This window comes from Micropterus salmoides, unplaced genomic scaffold (genome assembly GCF_014851395.1).
Source record: "Micropterus salmoides isolate LMB-PRFRI ecotype aquatic unplaced genomic scaffold, ASM1485139v1 Ms_hic_scaffold_2, whole genome shotgun sequence".
NCBI lineage: Eukaryota > Metazoa > Chordata > Actinopteri > Centrarchiformes > Centrarchidae > Micropterus > Micropterus salmoides.
The window spans coordinates 38,682,987-38,709,575 of NW_024041150.1; the positions used below are offsets into that span (position 1 = coordinate 38,682,987).

Below are 26,589 nucleotides of genomic sequence, written 5' to 3' on the forward strand. Positions count from 1 at the left end.
TTGCTGGATGTTGTTAGCTGCAGCTAATGGCAGCAACATGCCCTACGTACATTCAAAATCTCTCCCACATATTTCTCTGACATGTTGAGAAAAAGTAGTTATAGTTTGGGAGTGCATGTTGCATGTGAAAACTAACTCATGGTGATCCAGTGGATAGCACTGTGGCCTCACAGGAGGAAGGTCTTCCCAATCTTTCCATATGGAGTTTGCATGTTCTCCCAATGTCTGCAACACTGATATAAAAATCTGGAGTTGGTTCCTGGGCGCTGCACAGCGGCTGCCCACTGCCCGCTTGAGGGATGGGTTAAATGCAGAGAATGAATTTTGCGTGTTTGTGACAAAGTACCTTTTTAACTGACAATGTCATTACAGATCCACACACGTTAACTTCAGCACCTCCGATGAAGTGCAGCTCACAGTCCCAAACAGAGCAAAGTTGTGCCTCAGATTGCCTCAGATGTTGATGTTGCAAAATTCTGTTGGGAAACACAGAGTGAGGGTGGGTTCGCTTGATGTTCCACTAGTGTTAGATTCACATTTAATTCACTTGCAGCACACTTTTAAGGTTATTCCCTTCAAGGGAAGGACATTTTCTTTTACGTATCCTTAGTTAGTTTTAGTTTATCTTTATTGTACCAATGGGGAAACCCAGTTATGCAGGCAGTCTAAAAATTAAAGATTAAATATAAAAGGACAAAATCACACAAGAACATACAGAAGGTTAAAACAGATTCAATGAAACTTCCATCGATTGTTATTGTTTCAAGAGGACTTAGGTTGGTTTTGTATGTTTGGATTATATGAGGGCAGATAGTGTTGTGAATTATTTTGCATTATATCCTAAATTGTTATCATTAATTACTAGAGCAATGGTGGTCTACATTGTCATCATTTAAAGTGTTATTTTATAGTGTAAAGTTAGGATCACAGTGCTAAAACTCTATAGCTCTGAGTGTATGTGCTCCTTTCTGTATCTAACTGCCCAGGCTCAACAGTTGCACGTGTGTGTGTGTGAGCAAGCCCGTGTGCTTTGGGAAAAAAGGGAGGGAGCACAGTAAGATAGAATCAAAAACACTTGCAAAGGAAAATATAGAAGCAGATTTTGTGAAAATTGTAATACAAAACATACATTAATATAGTCCATCACAGTAAGAATGTCCTGTTTCTAGCACAGAGCACAAACAACACCAGTTTATTCCACAAAAGTCAGGTTATGGATGAAATGGCATGATCAAGCGGAGTGCATGCAAAGGACACAGAGAGGAGGAGCAGGCAGTCAGGGACTTTCCCAGATTCAGGTGCAGTTGGAAAGAGAGCCAAGAGATGATATGAAGCCAAGAAACAGAGCTATAAAAGGAGGTCCAAAAGGAGAAAGATGAGAAATGATTTTCATGTCGGCTCGGGTCTCTGTTCTGGTAACAGAATGGGGCTCTATTTTGCACCGATCTCTGACACGCTCCGGTGAAACCTTTGTATTCTAATTGGTGTCTGTTTTTGTTGATAATAAAAATGTTCTTATCTGGCGCAAGTCTTGAATTTTTATATGACATTAATAGACATGTCAGGATGACACCTTGATAATGATTAAGTGCAAATACAGCCCCCAAATCCAGCATCAGTATCTGCCACCCCAGCCTGCTTCAGCACCACTACATCAGAGTTCCCTTCTCTGACGTCTTCTTTGGAGCCTTATCCTTGAAACAGAATGATGTGTTTTACAGAGACAGTTTTCGAGGGCGTGTCAGACTAGTCGCTCAGTGAGCATTATGACACGTATTTTCATTGTGACATCACAAGTAAGGGAAGTAAAGGCCGGACTACAAATGAGTTGTTTTCAGGCAGTTTAGAGCACTGTTTTCTGTGGGAGAAGGGAACTCCCTTTGGGGTGGACTTTGGGCTTTTTCACTTTGTAAACCTAGTACATGCACAAAAAAGATGTACCTCAATAAAGGAAAGGGAAAAAAACAAAAAACATAATGCCACCTCTTTAATGTAACTAAAAACAGTGTAGAAATGTACATGCTAGAATTAAACAGATGGCTGCACTACACATGGCAAAAAGGTAATGTAATGATCTATAAATCAAACCAAATATGAATTTATACAACAACACATGCATCAATACTCATCTATAAAGCCAAAACACGTAATATAACTCACAATCAAAGCTTCTCCAGGGTTCGAGACAGGTGGATGCTAAAGATTAATCTCCTAAACTTTCCAAACTAATCCAAAATGGCTGGTCTGAACTATGGCCCAACCCATGTGATCAAATTTAACTAATACAGCAATGACATTTAGCTGACAGCAGTCTTAAAGGAACCACAAGGAGATGCTAGTTGCCCTTAACATGTATGTAACATAACACTCCCCACCTGGTATTAAACAAGATACCACTATCAACTTGTTAATAAAGTCCAACAGACTTGTAGTAGGTCTAAAGCTAGTATGATTTTTAATAAATTTATGAGAATACCCGATTATGAATTTTAATATTCAGAAAATATTAATCCATAAATCTCTCGTTTCGCGGGGCACCACTGGAGTTGTTATTAACCCAAAGTCTCCGGACCTCTGGGTAACTTTTAATAATTATACAATTATCCACTATTGATCAATTATCTAATAATCGCTCAATTATCTTAAAATCAGTCAGTCAATCTCATCTGAAGGGTAAATTCTCTTGGCAGGGACCTAGAAATAGGCAACACACACAATTCCTTGGTTACAGTGAAAAAGAGTATCTCTTTGATGAGGTAATGAAACACAGAGTGAGGTCAGTTGCCATGGTTAAATGTGTGTGTGTGGGGGGGCAGTTTAGGGTTTCCTGCCCCCTTTTAAGGAGAGTTTTGGTAGGCTGTTTGTAATCTCTGGTTAGTTTCTTTGTCATTTTAACAATTCAGGCACCGAGAGGCTTATCTCAGCTGTTGCCAAAGGTGGCCAGTTTTATGATCAACCCCCCTTCTGTTGGGGTCTCTTCAGCCGTCTGTAGAGGGTTGATAATCAAACCCCCTCCTCCTTCTCTCTAGGAGAGAAAAGAGGAATTGAGTCTCCAAATTATTTAATATAAAATGCACAAATTCACACTGTCTGTTCACTACAGACTATAGATGACAAGGTAAGGAACTGTCCATGGTAGAGACTTATGGAGAAATAAGTGACACCACCTCAGTTACTGGCCTGAGGAAGGTCCTAACAGTTCCTCCTTTGGTGACCTTTAGCTCAAGCTTTCTGACCTTCCCATTGCAGGGTAAGCTTTAGCGATGAGAGCCATGGGCTACATGTTTCTTTTTACCTGAGTGTCTCTGAGCAGCACCACATCTCCTTCCTTGACATTTGGCTGAATATCTTGCCACTTGCTTCGGCTTTGGAGAGTGCAGAGATATAGTCGCAGCATTTGCCAAGTGCTGGACTCTTTCTATTGTTGGTGATACAAATCTGTATTCTCAAAGTATCCTGGAGGAGAACAAGGGGTGCAGACCTTCTGTGTCAGGATCATTGCTGGAGTCAGAAGACAAGGTGAGCCTGGATCAGTTGAGATGGTTGTGAGAGGTCTTGCATTTATTATAGCAGTAACCTCAGCCATAAGGGTCGAAAGCACTTCATGAGTGAGATGTGAAGGGTTAATCTGACAAAGCATGGAGTCAAGGTTCCGTCTTGACACCCCGATCATTCTTTCCCACACTCCCATGTGGGAAAAGTGGGGTCAGCCATGTACATCCTTCCTCACTGAGGTACTTTGAAATGTTAGTCTCATCTCGTAGGACAATTTGCAGCTCTTTGCAGGCTCCTTTAAAGTTTGTGCCACAGTCAGAACGGATGACCTATGGGACCACGCTGCACAAAGTTCTTTTGTTCCTCTGTCTATTACATGTGACACACTTTTGCAGACTGTTGGAGATGCATTTCTTTGACCCCACTATCTGACTCTGCCTTGATGTTTAACCCTCTCATGGTAGTGCTTAATGAGTAGAGTAGCAACATGGCTACGGCCAGAAATTATGACGATGATTATGGTGTTTCTCCTCCGTTTCAAGTGGAGCATGCCGGAGCTGACCACCTACTCTCAGGAGCTGATTGACATCAAGGATAGGGTTGAGCTTCTGCATAGGACTGCCTTTGGGAATGACTGTCAAAACAGGACACCATTTACATCTACCAAGCTGTTATTTAAGTCTGGTCCTGTCAACAGCACATCGTTCAATGAGATGCCGAGATGTGAAGCGCTGGAGTCAAAAACGACTTGGATTTGGCCAGGCTTGCGTGAGTGATACACGCCAAAACTGGGAAGGTACCAGCATTCTTCTCCATCGTGTAGTGCTGGGGCCATTTCAGCATGGTCTTGGTCAAAGATTTTCCTCATGAAAGCCAGAAAATCACTCTTCATTTCAGGCTTTCTTTCAAGGCTATGGCAGAGACTGGTGAAGCGCGTCAGAAGGCTTAAGGTGAGAGTTTTGTTTGGCAGCATCATGAGTAGGTATTTCTGACCTATCGCCCGGAATAGTAGTAATAGTTGCACTCAATGAGCGTGGGAAGAAGAACACTGAGACTTCCATCTAAGGGCTGAGCGATGAAGCCGGTTCCTCTTCTCCCAGATATCTCTGTTACTCCAGAATCTGTGCCCTTGAGACTGAATAAGTCGAAGAACTCAGGCTGAGCAAGAGATAAATTACTCTGCTCATCTAGTACAGGACTTTAGACTTCTAGACTTTAATTGATCTATCTGGTTGTTTATTTGGATGCACATTTATGAGGCAGATTTTAGAGCAGGAGCGGGATGTGTTGACTTCACCACACACTTCAGTACATTTGGAGATTATGTCTCTTCCTTTTCGTCACCACCATGCTCAGAATCAGGGTTTTTTACTGTCAATGTAGGTGGTCCTGGATGAAGGGCTGTGACATGTCTATTGCTGTCACACTCTTTACACTGAATGGACATTTTGCGATCTTTAGCCACACGATCAGAGGAGGAGCAGCATCTGAAACAAATCCCACTCTCCTTGAGAAATGCTTTGTGTTCTTCCAATGTCTTAGCTCGGAAGCCTCTGCATCGATTGAGGGTATGGGGCTTTTTGTGAATCGGGCACTGCCTGTCGACATCCAATTTATTGCTGGCAGTATCTATAGATGCCACTGGCGACATAAATCTTGCCTGCCAATGGTGGCAGGTGTTGGTGTGATCTCTGTCTTGTGGAATGAGACTTGACCTCTAGAGTGTGTGCATCTTTTTTCTCTCCAAACAATCCATTCTTCCTCCCTTTCCACTGGGAGGCAGTAAGAGCTTCCCTTGGATGGTAATGGGAGCAACAAGACCGAGCGGATCAAAGAGGCTATTGATGGTTGCAAGTACTCCTCTTCGAGTAAATGGCTTCTCTGGCGACATGGAATGTGAAAGTGTCATTAGCGAGGTTCCACCGTAATCCAAGGATGCATTGCACAGGTGGTGCGTCGGTATCTAGGTCAGGGTCTTTCAAGTCGTTTGCATAATCTGTTGATGGAAACGCCATGCACTGGGCAGTTTGATGCTATTTTGTGGAGTCTCAGGTTGGAAACTGCAAGCATACTTGGCTTTTTGTGAACTGGGCACTGCCTGACGACATCCAATTTATTGCTTGCAGTATCTATAGATAACACTCTGGTGGCAGGTGTTGGTGTGATCTCTGTCTTGTGGGATGAGATTTGACCTCTAGAGTGTGTATCTTTTTTCTGGGTTGTCTGGCTTAACTGCTGTCATACCAGATGAGCTGAGCATGAAGCTTGGATCATTACGGATACTGGCTTCTCTGCAGGCAAAATAAGTAGAGAACGGTGGAAACTGGACTTGGTGTTGCAGCTTATACAAATTGCCTTGTGTCATCAATTTCTCCTGAAGCCCATATGCCAGTTTCTCCACTATTGGGTTAACACACCGAGATGTATCCAAGTAGGCAAGCCCAGGCAAATTACTAGTTTTGCCGACTCCAGCTCCCTTAACTGATCGCCAAGGTCTCTCAATTTGAGGGGATCTTTGCTTCAAATTTTGGGAAACTTCTGAAGTTTGTCCAAAAGAACCTTCTCAATTGTTTCAGGGGACCTGTAGCACTCCTCTAGACATCACTGACATGAACAGCTCTGATTCTCCTAACATGCTCTGAGGACCGAGGGCCTAACCACCTAGTTAGAAGGTCAAGCTCTTCATTGCAAGTGAGTTTCAGTCCTTGTGTGGCATTCAGAAAGGTTGATTTCCAACCTCAGTAATTGTCTGGATGGTCATCAAACTGGATCATTCCAGAAGTCACAAGCTCACTTTGAGCCATGTAAATAGCAAAGTCATTTATGCCTGTATGATCAAGAGCAGATGACTGCTGGGGTGCTTGCATCCTAAGAGGGAGTGTGTGAAGCTGAGGTCCCTTAATGGATGAGAAACTACGTGGATTGGTTGCAGGGTAATATTGGGTGGCTGGCTGATTCATACTCTGCACTCTGGAGCTGCTAGCATGCTGCATGACATTAGCTGGAGTCATACACTGCCCATCCTCAGCTGTGTGAATGGAATTTTTCTCACTTTCTCTGTGTAGTGGCATGTGAGGGATATTGTGTGACCAATCAGGTGCAGTGTAAGACTCAAGATGGGGCAATGACAGTGGACTAGAGTGCATCCTAGAATGACATTCAACATAGTCACTCGTTCTTTTTTCTCTAGAGTCATGGGGAATTGTTGCAATGTCACTTGCCATAGAGTTTACTTTAGATCCATGTTGTGCTACAGCTAAAGCAGCCGCAACCTCTTCCTCTTGCTTCAGTGTAGTGAGGGCAGCATCCATGCGCGCCTGCTCTACACTCAGTTGGGCTTTTTCAACCATGAGCTCAGTTTCTCTCTTAACAAAGGTGGATCGAGCATGCAATGCCTCGGCCCTGGCACGTGCTTTTGCTGCTGCTAAGCGCGCTGATTTGCTAGAGCTGTTGGAAGAAATAGCAACAGATCTGGTCACATGGGACTTTACAGATGGACTTTGGGAGTGTGCCTTCTGTTGATCTTCTGTGTTTGCCTTGTTGTTCATCTTGTGTATGCCGTACACCTTTCGACCAAGGTAGAAGGAGAAGTAGGTCTCTTTGTTTGTTTGATGACCCAGCTGTGATGCTGATTTTTCACTATTCTGTCCACTGCTTGTGTGGCTCTACACAAGGTGACAGATAGCTAAACAGATGTCTTAGACAATGAAAGGGTTAAATAATGTGATTGTTGTTTGCGCTACATTGTTGGTAAAAGCAGTGGAGCGGAGGAAAACATTCACCCCTACCTGGCCCTGCAAATGTTTCTATAATGTTTGTATAAAAATGTGTAACTGTATAAAAATGCACTTTTACATTTCTAGTCTCAAGTATATTTTATACAAATGTATATAGATTCTGTTAAGTTATAATCAAGATTACGAAATTATGATTATTTTTCCTTCATCTCTGTTTCCCTATTCTTGGTTTTTCACTGTTTCTAACCCTGTCTGTCTGTCTGTCTGCCTTCCCCAGGTTCACTTACCCTCGTCCTCCGTCAAGCCAGCTGGGCTCGCCCTCCTGCCCTCTCCCCTCAGACTTCCCCCACGGCGTCCTTCCGGCTCTCCCTCGTGCCTCACCAGTCAGCCTGCCACCACACTCCTGCACCAACCCCCCCGGTCAGTTCTCCTGTGCCTCATCTCTTCCTCTGTCCCCACTGCCCCCCTCGGCTCCCTAGTCACAACCTCCTCTGCCCTTCTTGCTCCTCAGTGCCCCGTGCCCGTGTTCCCCGGCGGCCACCTCTCCCTCACCTCCGCTACCTTAACCCCTCCCTTTCCGTCAATAAAATCTGTTTCCACCTGAGCGTTGCTTTTGGGTCCTCCTAACAGTTCCCCCTTTGGTGATAATATATCATGTCAGTATAATATTAATATATTTGTAGGTCACACTTTATTGGGATAGTCTGCCTACAGATATTTAAACAGTTTATCATTTGAGATTCAATGTAACCGTTTAACAAATATAGCAGTGTTCTGATATTACACCACTATGGTTTTAAGGTGTGATTAGGGCTAATTGTAGTATATTCATTATAATTTCAGAAAATAGTAGACTACAAATATAGCTTACCACTTGTAGGCTACAATATAAATTCCAGTTGGACAAAACAGCCATCGTAATAATTTGTCATAACATGCAGAACAACGAGTTCAACATGTTAAAAGTTTGCTGATTGGAGCGTCACTTTGCGTTGCCAACTTCAGGGCCAGTGGGCCACCTTCCTTAGCCTAAACTTGTTTACTAATAATGAAAAAGTTGGCAGAAGGTTGAGAGACACAGGCCCACCCCCTTCTCCCCTAGCCTGTTGGTCTATTCCATATGAAGGTCTATGCAGCCCTTAGCACTGCCCCGTCCATCTCACTCACACACCACAGTGACACTGACAGCTGGAAAATGAGCTACAGTAAATATTGAGCTAGTACAAGTATTGAACTACAAGAAACAAGACAGTTGCAAGCCTTTAATTAGAGTTACGTAAAGCTGTTGATGGTGAGGGAACTCGCTCAAACATTTCTGCGCTGAAACAGGCTGGGGGGGCAGATACCGATGCTGGATTGGGGGGCTGTGTTTGCACATAATGGGCCATCGTCGTGTCATCCTAACAGGTCTGCCAGACCCTGCTATAGCCCAAACATACAAACCTAAACTTAACCCACTAAAACTGTTAAACCCATGGAAGAAAAAACTAAAGTTTATTTGGAATCTGGAGTTTTCAGGCAGACACAAGATGAACAACAAGACAAACACAGAAGATCAACAGAAGGCACAGTCCCAAAGTATTTGAAGAAGCGGACACCACACAATTATTTATTTATCAGTTGTAAACAGTTGTTATCACTACTGCTGATGATTGATACAGTGGGTAGCCCATTTGACATTTTAATGTGTTTTTGACATGCAGGACCAAGTCCAAAAAAGTTTTATACATCAAAAAGTTTGTTTTCCACTAAATATATATACAATCTATAGATGACTCATTTAATCTGTTTTAAACTTCAGTATTGCTGTGTGTGGTTCAGAAACCTTTCCAATGAGAACAGACTTGATATTCTTGTTAAATTGGCCAGCAAGATCTCAGCAAGGAGTCAGACCAAGCTTTCAGACCTTTATAACAGGCAGGTCCTTAGGATGGCTAATGCTACATTGGACTGCTAGAATTGTCCACTCCAGAGCGAGTTTGAGCTATAACCCTCAGGCCACCATTTCAGCACTACTGTCTGCAGTACTAAAATACTCTATGTTTCTTTCATCCCCATCTGGCAGATAGCTCTGGGGTACATTGTGTTGTATTTTGCACTCTGAAAATTTTGAACATTGAAATTGGTTTGAACTTTCTGTGACTTCTTGTGTGGATGTTGTTGTTGATGTTGACCTTTTGCATTTTGTCTTTCATTTGAAGCCTGGCTGCATAACAGTTTTTCCCCAGTGGTATAAGAAAGATAAACTTTTCATAATGTCAAACTCAAAACAGGACAGCAAACACAGGGAAGTTGAAAAAACAAATTAACACACACAAGGGATGAGGAGGAGATACTGCAGTACCACAATAAAACTAAAACTGAACTAAGATATCTAGAAAAATATCCGTCTACTGAAACATCACGCCACAAGCCCTGATGTCCATACCAACAATAAATGCCATTCATAAACCAGTTTTACAGCCACATCAGCCTTCCTCTGTATAACCTTACAACACTCATCCAGATATAAAACTCAAATAAAAAGAGCTGTGGACACTGCGTCGGGTGCAACAAACCTGGCCATATAACTTTCTTCCATGTTTATACTCTACAGACCTTTTCCCATTTGACTGTTTCACTGCCATTTCTCCTTCTTCTCAGTGCCCGGAGTCCAGAAAGTTTGAATGTGCCGGTGTATAGAGGTCTTTTCTCCCATCACTCCTGTGCACAAGCACAAACGCCACCTTTTGCAGATTGGCTGGAACAATATTGTGGGGAACATCCATACCACTTTCTTTGTTTTTCATTTACAAAGCGAGGGCTATGTAGGAAAATCTAAAAAAATGTTTTTACAGCACACACAAAACGGAAATTAGTGTGTTTTGGATTACAATCCCTTTAAATCAGTGACCAATTAAGGTAGATGGAACCATTTTTAAGGGGGTACAAGAATGCTAAAAATACCCTTATTGACTTCATCCATAATTTTGGTGCTTATTTTTGCATTGTTTGCAGCTACTGTAGCTACATTCAGCCAGTGAAGCTCTGTGGAAATCTGCTCTCCTGCAGCCGAATACGAATCTTCTCCTCTGCTGAAGCTTCTGATTTAACATTCCTGAGCTGACTTTCCCCCCAAATAACGAGTAACTTTGGGTAGAAAATATATTAGTTTCCATCACATTATTTGTGTTTACCCATATTTGGGTTAATTCTTACTAACAATAGTGAACATGCAGTGTGCTTAGGTTTAGGCAACACAAATGTCAGCAACAAATGTGCCCCTTGTGAAAAGAGTACAATTTGTGCTTTGTATTTTTTACTCAGGACTTTGATTTCCCTCTATGTGGCCAGGTGTCGACTTTGTACAGGTGAAAAGACTGCAGACATGAGCACTGAAGAAGGGAGACCTTAGTGACGTTGTTCTGCAGTCTAAGATATGAGGTGTGACTGATTCAGCTTTCATTTCATCATCCTTCATATTGAAGTTCTTTTACACAAGATTACTGAATGCTGAATAAACACTTTGGTAATACAGCTGGTATCAACAGCACGGAGAACTTTGTCAAGGGACTGTCAAGGTATAATAAAGCAGACAATGAGTCAATCCTGATTACTCCAAATGTATACAGGTACAGATGCATGTGATTTTGCAATAGACTGTGGAAAAGGAGTAATTAAGGCTTGTGTAATTTACACTATAGTTTTTGGCAAACTTTACACAAACTGGAGAAAGTAGCATTTGTTGTGGACAAGCTGAGGATTAATTCACATATTGCTGTTTCTTTGAGTATTTGGGGTAGCAGGATGGTGTATGAGGCACTGAGTCAAAATGAACTACAGTCTGTGTGTTTATGTCAATGAGGGACCATTTCCCCCAGGGCTACAGAGTGGAAACTCTTCTCACTGCATATAAGGAAGCAGCTCGACAGGCCAAAATTAAAGCCACAGGCAGAAATGTTTCAGGCTTCACGAAGCCAAAAATAGTCAGAGTTAGTGAAATTCTGAGTGATACCAATCACACTCTGAAGAGTTATTATGACTGGACAAATCAATAAGTTAAGGCCAATTTCTTGCTAAGCCACGCCCTTTGTATTATTACTATTACTATTACTATTTTTGTTGATGGTGGCAATATTTTTTGGCCAATCTTGCCTAATTGTAATGGAAATGTGTATCCCAAGTTCTAACTGTTTTTTCTCATTTTGTGAATTACCAAAAAATTCATCAGACTTTAGTCCGCAGACTTTATGGTCCAAGAGGTTTGTTGTAGAGCACTTTTGGCCTCTACTCAATTTGTGCTCAAGTCAATTGGACTTACAGTGTGAGAGACTTTACAAAATAGCATTTTTGGAGCTTAATTACAGCACCATCATTTGGCAGACATATATTTATGTGGATGCAGTTGCGCATCATTTCCAGTTAGTGGCGCAAGTTGAGTGTTTCTAGCTCACTACAGCTCACAGAAATATGAGACACGGAATAAGACAAATAATATTAAACTCATTAGAGTTCTGCGTTCTTGCTGTGGAATGATGACAATGCTGTCACCATGAAATCTGTTGCAGAACAGCTGTTTTTCCACAGTTGTGTTAAAAGAAATGCATCTGGAAAAAAAATAAAATAAAACAAGAAGCCGGAACATAAACGCCGAAGCGTTTATTGCAGTAACTTGCAGTAAAAAGACTTGTCCAACTGCAGCACAGATTAGTTGTTCAGCTGGTGATGATCACATCTTCTTGGCGCACACGTAGTTCTTCTTCTCTGAGCAGTATGTACCATTCAAGTTTCCCTCATCTGGAGAAAAGAAATCAGAATAAAACATCACATTCAGTGGCATCTAGACTTACAGTGGAAGCATGAAGCATATTTTCACATTTAACTCTGTGAATTAAAGGTTAAATCCACCAAATGATAGCTGGTGATTTTGCAACATCTTGGTGAGTTTACTTTTGTTTCTGTCAAGTCTGAATTACGTTTTGTTTATGATGATTTAACAAGGCTATTAAGCTGGTTTTAGTTTGGTGAAAGAGTGACCCACGACCGGTTCATCATAGTTTATAATTACGCAGCGCATAGAGGATCCAGACGTTTCATAGAGGAGACAGCATCTGTCTGTCTGTTAACAGACTCCAATCTGCCTCACTGATAAACCACAGAGCTGCAGAGTAACAGAGACAGTTTTCATATCACGTCCACATTTATGTCCATGTCCCCCTCTCTGCTCCAAGTCTGCAATGAAATTAGTCAATTGATGTTTTTTATAATGTGCCATTCATCCGCCATCAATACGCCAAAGTACAAGCACACCTGGCTTTTCAAGGAAATGGGAGATGACACTCTGATTGGTGTATTGGCATATTACGCCAAACACAAAACACAAAACTAGCAGAATTGGAGTTGGACACGCCCACTGCGCCACGCACTTCACGCCATGTGCTTCGATCCCTAAAATAGAGCCCATGAAGTTATTGAAGTCGGGCCCATATATCATTCCTTTATGTTTCTATCACTAGGTGTCAGCAGAAACAAGCCCTGAACACTGATATATGCACCATATAAAGTTAACTTGGCAAACCCATTAGCAAACTTCCTCATTTAATTACACATTGAGCAGATAAAAGCAAGCATTAGCATTCATTCATTTAAATTTTAGTTGCTGGCCACCTGATGAAAGAAGTCCAATGGTTACTTTCTTTAAGCTCTGTTTGGTCCTCAGTAACTCCTGAGAAGAATATCTGTCTCGTTGGCTGCTAAATGCTCCATTATGTACACCAGCTGCTCTCTAACTTTGTTTTGCTCTCTGTTGTTTTATGCAAGGAAAGCAGCGTGCAGTGGGTGACAGCGCTAAGAAAGTACCAAAACAGTAAAGATGTAGCCCATAAAAGGAAAACAAAGAGTTCAAAGTGAATAAAATGCTCCGTAGAGCAGAGGTGAACTGCACAGTTGGGTAATAATGTGGCATATCAAGATGCTGATCAGACAACATGGGTCTTGGACAGGTGTGCCTCAGGCTGGCCACAATAAAAGGCCACTCGAAAAAACTGCATCAAGTTCTCTAAATCCCTGATATGTGCTATTTAAGAACGAAAAAACAGGATTATTTCATTTCATTCAAAAGTTCACTCCCATTCCCCAATCCTTCTTTCCACTCCTCTATTTTGCCTTACCAAAAATGTCCAACTGGATGCAGAATTCACTTTCTTTATTGTCTGGTGTCTCATGATCCCATACAGTGTAGGTGAATTCAGTTCCATTAGTTCCATCAGTTCCATCAGTACGTGTTATATTTTCCTGAAAAACACAAAATGAGGATCAATAAGTTTATTAACCCAGCCCATTGGTCTGCTCTGAGAGATTCACTACTTAGGCCTGATTTTTTGGCTCCAATCCAAATTAACTGGTGACGAGAGTCGGCAAAGGTCAAACAAAGCACGCTAGACATCTCTTCAAGACTGTGTATTGACACCAGGTCAGAATTTAAGGTTCTGCAGTGTTCCTAAAAACAACAAATGTGTTCACCAGCACCTGATCAAAACGTATTATATATGATGATGGATTTATTATCGCTCTTCTGATGCGTGTGTGTGTTTGCTTCACCTGTGCCTCTTGGAAATTCTTTTCGCTTCCGTTGTATTTAGCACATCGACTCTCATCAATGCGGCTCCATCCTTAACCGCATGGCTTATCTGAATAACTTTCACATTCTACCTCAATTGAATGATCTGTAGGAATATACGTGCTTGAATAAACATTTTCTGGGCTTCAGCTCAATGATGCATTGGTGATGTTATAGTACTTACGATTACGTCCTTCTGTGACAGTGGCCATGGCGCACACCAACAGGAGGACGGTACTTAGCACAGCTGGACGCATGTCTCAAGCTTCAGTAACTCAGTTTTCCACAGCTAGAATATGACCAGGAAATGTGAAAGTTAGAAGTGCAAGGGCGTCAAATTTAGAAGGGACTGTAGGGACATCATTCTCCACCAATATCCAGCGAATACTGAAATTTCCCAAGCAACCATTTTGATTCAAATATTTAAATTATGAATCCAATGTGTTTTTAAAGGTCCAGTGTGTAATATTTAGGATGATCTATTGACAGAAATGCAATAGAAGATCCATAACTATGTTTTAAAGTGGTGTATACATAATGAAAACATTGAAAAAATTTCCAATTTATTTTTATTTGTTTATCTTTTTGTTTTCATGCTGCAAAGCAGAATTTGGATACTGTTAGTTGGATAAATACCACTGCCCTAGCTTAGCAGAAATAAACTTGGAAGCACATTTATAAAATAATGAAATATAATGTATTAAAATAATTCACAGAGGACCAATTGTTTGTTCTGCAAAGCGAAAAACACAAATTAAATCAGTTCAGTTCATTTCAATGTGCTTTATTGGCATGGATGTTTAATGTGTTATTTAAACAGTGTTGCCAAAGCAGTTTGCAACAAAATCAAAAAAAGTTTACATTTTAGATTCAAGATTCAATCAAACCATTACAAAATCAACAAATAGAGATAGACTGTTAACTACTTTTAAACTTTTACATATTTCCCTGTTGCTTTTATGTTTTATGTAAAGCACTTTGAATTACGTTGTTGTTAAATTGTGCTAAACAAATAAACTTGTCTTGCCTTGCCTTACAATTAAAAGTAAACAAGATGTAACCTGCCATGCAGGGAACGTAAAGTCAAGTCAGCTTTATAGCACATTGAAAAACAACAGGAGTTGACCCAAAGTGCTTTCCAAGAACACAATACACACAAAACATATAAACGTACAAAGAACAAAGAGTAGTATACCACTGTGTATCCAACTACACAATAAAACACTAGTGCACCGATACACATTAATAAAAGGAATATGGAGAACTTGGTAAAGATAAAATTCAAAGACACTAAAAGGAAGTAAATAAGAACAACGTCAGATTAAAATGGATTAAAATAAATAAATAAAACAAGGGACAGAATCAGGTAAAAGCCAGAGAAAAAAAGGTAGGTCTTTAAATTAGATTTCAAGTTCTCAATGGTAGGGCAGGACTTGATGTTAGATGAAATACTATTCCAAAGCCTGTGGGCAGCAACAGAAAAGGCCCAGTCACCTTTGGTTGTAAGACGTGAGAAAGGTAATAAGAGGAATTGTTGTGAAGATGACCTGAGCGACCTAAGTGCAGAATATGGAATTAGCATATCAGTAATGTACTGTGGGGCTAAGCCATTAAGGGCTTTAAAAACAAATACAATTTTAAAATCAATTCTGTATTTTACCGGTAACCAGTGCAAGACCGGAGTTATGTGTTGTCTTTTCTTTGTTCCAGTTAAAACATTTTTTCTCTGATACTCCAGACACGTATGGAATCACAATGTTGTTGCGTTTGACCTTCTTTTCTTCATCCCGTGTAGTTTTGTTCTTCTTGGATCTTGTGGCTGTTTTCACAAAGGTCCATTTAGAGTATCCACAGGCTGTAAGTGCCCCCTTCAGGTGGTTCTGTTCCTTCTCTCTGGCTTGGGCGCTTGTTGGTAGAGTTGATGTGTTCTGTGAAGGCTTGCACTTCCTGGGATTTAATTTTGACCCGGGTGTCGTCCACATATCTGTACCAGTGGCTTGGTGCAGTTCCTCTGAAGGAGTTGAGGGGTTTGTTCTCCACTTCTTCCATGTAGATGTTTGCCACAATCTGGCACAGCCATGCTTCTGTCTGTAGAATCCTCTGTTGTACTGGAAGTAGGTGGTGTTTAGACAGAGGTTGTGTAATTTACAGACCTGGTCAGGGCTGAGGCTAGTTCTGTTGTCCAGGGTGTTGTCTTGTTTTGGCCGTTTCCTTACGGTTTCTACTGCTTCTATGGTGGGGATGCAGGTGAACAAAGAAGTCACATCACAGGATACCATGGTTTCATCTGGGTCCAGTTTTAGTCCTCGAACTTTGTTTACAAAGTCAAACATCTACATAGAAGAAGTGGAGAACAAAGCCCTCAATTCCTTCAGAGGAAAGTGTCCCTTCAGGTTGTGACACAGGGACACATAAAAAGTCCTTCTCCTTGTTTATTCTTAATTTATCTGGTTTTAATTGATGGAATTTCTCAAAATGTTGCTCTCTTATGCTTCTATAATAACCACATTTCAGAAGAAAATGTGTCTCTGTCTCCACCTCCCCTGTCATACAGTGCTCACAGACTCTATATTCTTTTGGTAACCAGGACTTTTTATGTCTCCCTTTTCAATTACAAAGGTGTGGTCACTGAGTCTGGACACAAATCTATCTCAACACATTTTTAATATCCTCTATCATCTATGTGTCTCACAAGAGCAGCTACCAGGCAATCCATCCATCCATCCATCCATCATCAACCGCTTATCCTGCATACAGGGTCGCGGGGGGGCTGGAGCCAATACCAGCTGACATCGGGCACAAGGCGGTACTAGGCAATCCTTCACTCCTAAATCTGGCAGAAATCTCACCTATCGACTGCTGGAAGACCAAATTTCCCAGAAAAGTTCGACACACACCAACATTTCATCATGTCTCACATCCACAAAGAATGAATCACATTTCAAACATCCATTAATGATCAATACCTGGGTGTCAGAACACCAAACTGTCTGCTTTAAATGACACTTAAACAGTATTATACATAATTTAAAATGCAACTATAACACACTGAATAAAGGTCAAAGATAAACAGCGCACACACTCTGCTGGACTAAACCACCATTTCAACATACTTGGCAAAAGGAGTGTGTTCCGTCCCATTTTTGTTCTGGCCTCTTGAGCTTTTGTACCTTTGTTTAGAGGAAAACATCTGTTCTCTTGATTATTCTTATATGTGTCCAAGGTCTCCTAATCTGTTGTGTAGACACAGGTAATGAGTATTTGGGCCCAGAGTGCAGACACACAAGCAGAGCAGGTTCTGTTACAGTGTTTATTTACAAAGTGAGTATAATTTACAAAAATGAAGAAGCAGGCAATCCAGGGAATAAACAAAGTAATAGAACAATAAGAACAGAACGCCCAAAACATTCATAAAATAGTCCAAAACAAGATGGGATAATCCATGAAAACAGACAGGGACACTTGATGACACATGGAAACCAACGATCCTCCAGCAACTAAAGCAAAGACTTAAATACAAAAAATTGGAGGTGGAAAATGAGGAACAGGTGAAAACACTGAATTAACACAGAGAGGAAATAGACAATCAATCAAGAGAGCGGCACAGTCTGTGCATGAAGTATAGTTCATCTGCAGTTGTTCAAATTCTATGATGAAAATGACAGTTTAGGGGGTATCACCTAATTTCATTGTCCTACTTGTGCTAATGTATGTTCACCCATGTGAATTAATATTTTCCAGAGCCGATGCTGCCTAAATGATGTTCTCCACTAAAGATTTCTTAAAAATAGTGTTAAAATCTTGTCTCGTCTCAACCTCGTGAACCCAATCTTTTATCTTGTCTCATCACACACCTACATATAAGCCAAAGACAACAGACAACTACAAAACTGATTATGATCAGTTATGAAATATACATAGGTCAAACCAGGGCTGGACTGGGACAAAGAATCAGCCTGGGAATTTTTTGCTCAGGCAGCCCACTACAATCAGTCAGACTCCCCTCACGAATACACCAGCATTGTATTAATAATATGTGTACCTACTGTAATATTTCCACAAACTACTATAAAACTGAAGTAAGTGCTGTGGATAAGTGGACCAGTGCAAGTGGATCAGTCTACTCGCATTTTACTAACTCCCCTGTGATCAGAGGTGGCTATGGAGTACACAACTCATACTCAAGTACAAGTAATTGTAAAACAAACTCTGCTCAAAATCACATTATCATTTCAAATTATTATTAGGTCCAGAATTGTTGGATTTCCCAGTTAAAGCTGTACAGTTTTGATTAAAAAAAACATACTGGGAATGAGCAAATAGCTGTTTATTCAATGAACGCGTGGAGCAGATAAGAATAAACATATGACACCCGGTTGCCTGTAGGCCATACACTCGCATCTTTATCAAAGGAACCCTTAGCCTAATGATTGTAATTATTTTATCATAAGGACCTAGGTCACTTCCAGCATGCGTGGGCTGACAAAATAACATCACCTATCAGCCATTAGAATAGTTAGCCAAAATTGCGACTACATTAGTGAACTATAGCTACAAAAACAAATGCTTATGCTGCTATTTGACAGTGAGTGATCACCAGCAGTACTTTCTGATAGTATTGTGATTATATTATTATTATTGACCTTAATTGAAGTGATCATCATTATTATGGCATGGCACACCTCCCTGTTCCATCCCTACAGGCTCCTGTTGAGGTACTTCATGCTTACTGTTTCACCTACACTCTCCTCCTGCTCACTCTGTCCCTCTGCTCCGCTTTCACACGGCTCTGAACCAAACCTTCGGCTTCTCACACCGGAAACAGAGGCGAGGGAGTGAGGGGCAAGGTTGGGCCAGCCCAGTGTCTGTGCAGAAACTGAAGCAATGGACCGCTGCCTTATACTGCTACACGGGATGTTCATTGGCCCTTTTTAAATTAAAATAATATTAAAAATTAAAGAAGTAGTAACATGTTAGTGCTGCATGTTCAGCTCCTTGGTTATTCAGTATCAAATAAATAAATAAACAAAGACAAAGACAGTTTTCCCAGATGACTTTGCATTAAGAGAAACTGACCCAGTAAAATGATGTGGTGAAGATAAAATGATAACTCTGATGAAATAATTCCTCAACTTCTCTTTTGTGTGGTGTTCGGATCTGTGAGAATCGTTTTCAGTGTTTACCCAAAAAATAATGCTATTCATTTTTATTTTAACCGTGGCGCAATTTCTGTGAAACAGAATAACAGAATAATCTCCAATGACTTCACACTGTTCACCACCTATACATTTATATTACACATGTAGTGGGTTTCTGGCAATTCAGGGTGTGACAGTGAGTTTGAAGAAGAGGATGGCATGACCTTGAGCCAGCTCCAAAACGAGCCTGTAAGCAGGACCAGCTGCCAGCCTCTGGACCAGCTCCTCAGCAGCCCACGGCAGAACCAACCACAGGATCAGCCAGTCAGCCCATCAGAGGCCAGCAAGTGGAGAAGTATTGCATAATAAAAGAGAGCACAGCAGTATATCATGGTTTGGTTTGACTTATGCATATTTCCTAATTGATCATAATGGATAATACTGTCTGGTTCAAGTTTTCCACCACACTATGTGTAAAGATGTTTGTGTATGTTTTTGTGTGTCTGTGTTCAGATCCCTGTTTTTGAGAAATGACAAGATAAGTGTCTGTATAGAAGGGCTGGTATTTCTCTTCATTAGTGCTTCCACATGTGACAGCTGAAGCTAGAGACACTGAGAAGGAAGAAGAAGGTAATTCTGCAGCTACAAACTTCTGACTTTCCTTTAGTAGACTGACAGTGGACATAGGACGTCTGTTCCCTACAGAAGTATCAGTAACCTCAGACTGTCTCTCTGTATCGAAGGTTATCATCATCATCTCATCATCTCCACCATGAAGACTGTGTCTGCACTTGTTTGCACCATGATGGCTCTGACTAGTAAGTTTTGTATGTAGCGACTGTAACAGATGATTGTGTTGTACAATAACAGGTCAATAACTGCTGTGCATATATATATATATATAAGTTCATTTAATATGGTGATATAATAATTCCACGATTAGAGCTTTAACCGGAGACTCCACATTACCCACCAAACTCTATTTGTTCTCTGCAAAGGGTCATGTGGTCAAGAACTGGCTATTTTGTTCTGTTGGTTGGACTAAGATCAATGGACACTATTTCCTCTTCGTTCCACGAGCCATGACTTGGGCTCAGGCTGAGGTACAAGATGATTTAGTTTCAATGCAGAGTGCTTCTATGTTGAGCCTGTTCGGTTTGTATGGACTAGCTAGCACACTTGGTAACTTTGCATCTTCATCTAGCTTTGGTGTTTTTTTCTAACTTATCTTTGTCCATTTGTCTCCACTGTAGAAAAATTGTCAGTCCATGGGTCACACCTTGCATGTGTGTGTGGAGCTGAGGAGTATCATGGGATTAAAAAGCTGATAGCAGATAAAACTCATGGGAATCTGCAGACATCACTTGGAGCCTCTGACGGTGCAGAGGTATATCATTCATTCATTTTTCATGGTTGAAGGTTCATTCTTGATCCTGAAATAATAGTTTGACATCCATTATCTCCGGAAGTCCATGATATGTGACATCCTCCCTATGCGGACTTTGTCGCTCTGCAACAATGTCACATAACTTCATCATGACATTTACAGCCACTAGAAGGCTTTTTTACTAAGACACGGATAAGAAAGCAGGACATAACTAGAATGACAAGACAGATACTAAGAAAACTTAAACAAGCGAATGAACAAAGGACTAAACTCAGCTACAAAACCCTAAACATGACAAGATCAAATAAAGCTATAGAAACACAGAATCCAAAAACAGACTAAAACAGGAAAGACATGAACACAAAACACCTGCATACAAACACTTAGAGCTGAAATCAACGTAAGCGTCTTTATACAACACTCCTTTTCCATGTTTACCATCGCGGGGAGGGGTGACAGTCGTGAACGGGAACATTTCTCCACTTTGGGACAAATCAAGGTTTTCTTATCTTATCTTAATTAGGGTTATAGGTTGCATTTAAAGCAATGCATTTTACATCCAATCAAAGTTAGGATGTTAACAAATAAATCAAACAATGAAAAAGCTATTTATTGATATTCCCAAAGTTATGTCCGAGACAAGACCAACACCATCAAAAAGTGTTCTCGAGACCAAGACCAAGAACACTAGCCAGCGCTGTTTACAAATGAATCATGGAGGTAAATCATAAAATACATTATTTTGCATGAGAGTAATGGACTTGTGAATGTACTGGTGTAGATCATTAAAGCTCTATAATTGAAAAAAAAGTGAGATCAATGTATAAATGTATTCATTTTTGCATTTCACTTGAGCACATACCTCTGTCAAGGCTGTAAAGCCTCTCCATTTATTATTTTAATGAGACAAATTTTTTTAGTCTTCATCAGCATCAAATGATACATTCTGCTAAATAACCACGCTCATGTCTTTCTGATACACACAGGTAACAAATGCTGGGATGATATGCAGTGTCACAGTCACCTTGCATCCGTCTGTGTAAAGAAAACCAGCTGATTCCTGGGCTGACACAGAGGCATGAAGCACCTGGAAAAAATCACAAACACGATGGATGTTCTTTAAACTCATCTCTCTTCATACCATCAGTATCATATGTACCCTGAAGGCTCTATATCTCATTTCATGTCTTTTTTTATTTTCTATCGCTGTAACGCAACTTAAGGAATGAAGCGACAAGTGAATTAAGAAGATCTGGACTGTCTCTGAGGCTTTGTGCCTTTAATAAGAGCAGACTGAATGTGTGAAAAGAATGCTTTTAGCACCAACTTATTCTGCAGAGTGAACTGTGCTTTATTGTCAAATGCAAATTAAAAGCCTTGAAGCATTGAAACAAGCTGGTCTGTGAGTTTGTTTTAAATCTGATGTATTTAAGGGTTTAACTTAACTGTTCAGCAGTCAGTAAACAATCTAAAGACAGAACTTGCTCAAAACGGCTCAAAACTTTTTCACAGAGTTCTGACAAATGTAGGCTACCTGTAAAGACAAATATAATATATATAATATAAATGTATGTTTACGGTTTAGAGAGTTTAAGTATAAATACTAAACAAACACTATGTGGCTGAGACATTACATTTGCAGTATTTACCTGAGGTTAATAGCTAATCAACTTACTGCATCTTATTCTATCCATTTTATTTATTTTGAATTGTCACCTGCCCCCTGAATATTGTGTTTCCTTTTATATGGATAAAGACACTTCCACCATAAATTGATGCAGAAATTTTCACCAGAATGCAGGCAATGAAGTCAATTTCAAATCTCACCTTGGGCTCCAGCATAGTCTGGCCTCACTCAAGTATACTACTTCACCTGTTATCTGCTCTGCTCTGCTCCACTCCGTATGTACACACACACAATTCTAAGCTAGTTGGACAACAATTACAGCCGGCTTGATCTTATCAAGATTGCAGCTTGTAGCGAGAGAAGTGTTACAGCTGAGTTACTCATGACAAACCAGTGAACATAGGAAAGAGACCTGGCTCCCCTTGGATCACCTGTAAGTACCCAATCTGTACTTTCTACCAGATCCCTATCTGAACTTGCACAAAAGTGGTCCTGTCAGTCAAAGAAGGTTACCACAAAATGTGCCTGTTCATAATTACTCTGTTGTTATCTCAGGGCGTCAAATACCGACACTTTCAGAAAGTCAAACAAAGCGTTATTTGATGCAAAAGGTACCCCAGACTGATCTGTATAAGATGGTCTGACTAGACTGGAAGTGACAGTTTCCGCAAAGCCGCTTACCCTGACTATCAAAGGGGTGTGTGCCCAAACCCAAGTCAATGATTGTATGCATGTCGACCGGCTAACCCTACAGCTGTGCACATTTGCCTGATGGCCGACAAACCAGATAATGCTATTATCATACTGAACAGGTTCATCTCAAGTGATTAAAAACATTTCGTTATCTTGAATTGAAAGACTTAGTACCTTCTTTGACTGACAGAACCACTTGGTTGGCTTCACTGTTCCAACTGTGGCTTACATACATGCATTTGCCTTTTAGCAAACTGTAACACTGAGTCTCTCCTATTCTCAAAACCTGACCTTTTATAATTTAAATAATTGCATCCAAGCAACAAATGTAGTGTGTAGCAGTGTGTTGATGAACATCCTACTCAGTAAAGTTACCCTTGTTAAATAACTGCTAGGCCAACATTTTTATGATCCCCATTTATTGTTTGTTCTCTGAAACTTAAGCAGTTGCTGCGACAGCAGGCAACTGGAGGCAATTAAGGTATTTTACAACCATTTGTGGCCATTTGCTGCAATTTGCATCAGAATTCATACCCCACCTCTGAGTTATATCATTTAGTCAAATGTGAAGACACAGATACACGCAAGTTTCGGTTCAGGGTGATATCATTATCTCCGTTCATCGTGAATTAACAACCATAACTCTTTAAGTCCACTGACTCCGGCTGCACGGCGTTTCAGCAGCAGTTACTGAATTGTTGTTAATTTGTAGTTTTTTTGTTTCTACTATCTTCTTCACAGCTCTCTGTGAACCAGTTTTGTTCCGTCATTTGCACGGCTCCATATCCAATAGAGAGCATTTCAGAATCAAAGCGTTTTGTCTGCATGATGTTGTTGACAGTTTTTGTTGATTTGCTTTTTGTGCTTTTACAGTGAATAGCGATGCTACAAAGCATGATGGTCTCTTTTTTTTTTTTAACTGTGTTTATTGTTGTTTCATGATCAGGAGTCTGCACAGCTCGTTCTAGTACACACGGCCGTACAGACAGACGACTCCAGCAAACCTGCAGCCTGAAATAGCTTTAGCCAGCCTACAGCATCAAATCAACACAATGTAGCTGACACAGTGTGTCAATAACCACAGAACAATAGCAGTCAAGAAAAGCACAGAAACTCATTATGCCATCTGTTCTTCTACATTCTCATAGGTCAGTTGGTACGGCTCACTTAACCTTAAAAACAAAAAACAATTGTGACGCATCGTCAAAGAAAATTGCAGTCACAGCTTTGAACAAACTTCCAAATTTATAAAAGGTTAGGACTTTGAAGAAGGCCCATTCAGTCCTGGCTAATCCTAGCTACCCTCTGTCTATGGAGTTGAAGTTGCTTCCTTTGAGCTGTAGAAGCTGAGCACCATCATGCAGGACAAATTGTCACAGCTGCCATTGGCCATTTAAATAATTCATTGTGATTTTATTCTTATTGTTGACTAGTTTATTTTAACTATGGTCCTTGTTTATTTTCTTATGTCATATTTTTTGGCCTATTTATATATTGCTGGTCACACTTTATTTTAAGTTGCTTGTAATAAGCAGTAAGTAACAGTTAAGACGTTTTTAAGACGTTATAAGATGCTTATGAACACAAATAATTCCATTTAAGTGTAAAATAAAACACAACTAACACATTTATTATTGCTAATAAGACACTTAAAGGCTTTTACTAGAAACTTGTTAACAAATTATATATATACCTCATTACCGTTAATAAGATATTTATTAACATTAATAAGACTTAATGAGTTTTAATAATATAAAACAAATTAACTATTGGCTTGTAAGATATTTATTAGCACCTATTAGAAACTTGTTCACAGTTTATAGTCCACTTATCAATGTTAATAAGACGTTATATGACTATGAGTAATCAGACTAATAAGATGTTTATAATAATGCCTTTTAAAGGCTAATAAATCCTTTATTGTGCACTTATTAACCATTAACAATGCTCTTTTATAGCTACTGGAACTAATGTGGGAAGAAGTTGCGTTAATATATTCAATTTATGGGATAAGAATGTACACAGATGGAGAGGAAGACAGAGCTTGTTGCATCATGGGAAGTCCCTCAGCAGTCTAGGCCCATAGCAGCTTAACTGAGGGATGGTTCAGGACTCACCTGAGCCAGCCCAAACTATAAGCTTTATCAAATGTATTTATTTATTTGTTTATTTGTCAGGGACAATGCAAAAGAGACACATTGTAACAGGTTACAATAACTTGAACAGATGTGTTGCAATAAGTTGTATAAGCTTTTCTTTTGCTTTCCTTCTCATGGAAAAACACATTGACACACAGTCTTTTTTAGATTCAGAGCTAAGTGATTGTTTTTAAGCCATAGAGATACTCCCTCCATTTCGCTTGTTAATATCTCTGCTGCTACACAGGGGGTTTTGGCTGGTACATAGATAATTGTGTCATCAGCATACATCTGACATCCAGCTTTTTCACAACATGACGGTAAGTTGTTTATGTATAGACTGATGAGCAGAGGCCCCAAAATCAAGTCTTGTGGAATTCCCATTGTAGATAGTCGGGGGGGTTGAAAATTCTGCATTGATTTTTACACACTGCTCTCTTGATTCGAGATAGGATGCAAACCAGCCAGTTGCTTGCTCAGAAAAGTTAAAAGTACTTAGTTTGTTCAAAAGCACTTCATGGTTCACAGTATCAAAGGCTTGTTTAAGATCTATAAACACTGCTCCAACTACATTACCGTTATCTAATGAGGATTTGATGTATTCAGTGAGATAGCAGTTGGCCATTTCAGTTGAATACCCCGGTCTAAATCCAAATTGTTTAGGGTAAATAAGTAAATTATTTTCAAGGTGGTCAACCAGTTGTTCTGCAACAATGTTTTTCCAGAATCTTTGAGAGAACTGGTAGGATAGAGATTGGTCTATAATTGCTTACTTGGTCTGGTGCACCAACCTTCAAAATTGGCGTTATGACCGCTGTTAGGTTTGTGGAAATTTACCAACTCTAATGGAAAGGTTTATCAGATGTGTTATTGGTTTAATCAGAGTGGAGCTGTGTGTTTTAATAACAGCAATATCCAACCCAAACCAATCCTTTGCCTTTGAATTATTTAATTTCTTAATGATTTTAGCAACTTTCTCTTGGTCAACTTCCTTAATATGAAAGGACTGCAAAGAGTCTGTTATATTTGCCTGTGACAGTTTTACTGCTTTAAAATTTTCAGCAAGCTCCTCCACTAATTGAATGAAATAGTTATTAAATTTATTTGCGATTTCTGTACTGACGATGGTCTGCTTCCTCTTAAATGTAGAGATGGTCTCTGCCTACAGAACACAAACTGGAACCTGATCTCACAAGAGAGAAGCTTGATTGCTGAACGCTCTGGCTCCCATTCTACTTTTAGAGACTCTTTCAACCACAAGTAAACCTGCATTCTGGGAGCACAGTGCTCTGGTGGGTAGTAAGGTACTATGAGCTCTTTAAGATAAGATGGTTCCTGACCATTAAGAGCTTTGTAGGTGAGCAGAAGGATGTGGTCTCACACAGCTGCACTGTATGGCTTGGGAATGTCAATATTGATTAACCACACCATGACACACTTTGCAGGGACATATCAAATCTGCCTGACTGAACAAGCATTACTGTTGTTAAGTTTAATATTTTGAATAAAGTTTATTTGTGTGTCTTGAATGGGTGAAAATTGTCGGACTCAGACCACATCTGTCTTAAGCAGAGATGAGCTCCCACAGCTGCCAAGAGGTCCTTGTCTCATGCAACAAACAGCACCACCATGGACACTTTTGCCTGTTTGTATTGTCGGTGATTCCACCCATCTAGTAGCGTGTAGGGTATCTTCCGGGGTAGATAGGGTAATAACTCAAGTAAAGGAACGGTAACTTTCCATGTTCCTTTTTAAAACTTTCCTTTTAGTGTTTAC

At 40.2% G+C, this 26,589-nt stretch overlaps 3 long non-coding RNA genes across 6 annotated transcripts in view; 2 read left to right on the forward strand and 1 right to left on the reverse strand.

Moving 5' to 3' along the window:
- Nucleotides 1–12,009, forward strand: part of LOC119912972 — a 74,100-nt gene extending 62,091 nt beyond the window's left edge. The window contains exon 2 of the long non-coding RNA XR_005446318.1: nucleotides 7,510–12,009. This is a non-coding gene — a long non-coding RNA (uncharacterized LOC119912972). The remainder of the gene's footprint in view (nucleotides 1–7,509) is intronic.
- Nucleotides 11,851–21,447, reverse strand: LOC119912969. Of its 2 annotated transcripts, none has more exons than XR_005446315.1 (4): nucleotides 21,380–21,447; nucleotides 14,015–14,119; nucleotides 13,382–13,505; nucleotides 11,851–12,008 (listed from the first exon to the last, which is right to left on the reverse strand). It is a non-coding gene; the product is annotated as an uncharacterized LOC119912969 (long non-coding RNA). The 2 variants fall into 2 exon arrangements; XR_005446314.1 differs by lacking the exon at nucleotides 21,380–21,447 and adding an exon at nucleotides 16,944–17,017.
- Nucleotides 19,464–21,749, forward strand: LOC119912965. 3 transcript variants are annotated; one of them, XR_005446308.1, is made up of 3 exons: nucleotides 19,464–19,786; nucleotides 19,967–20,071; nucleotides 20,222–21,749. It is a non-coding gene; the product is annotated as an uncharacterized LOC119912965 (long non-coding RNA). The 3 variants fall into 3 exon arrangements; XR_005446309.1 differs by having other exon boundaries at nucleotides 19,464–19,598; nucleotides 19,712–19,786; nucleotides 19,967–21,749; XR_005446307.1 differs by having other exon boundaries at nucleotides 19,464–20,071.
- Nucleotides 21,750–26,589: the final 4,840 nt, after the last annotated feature.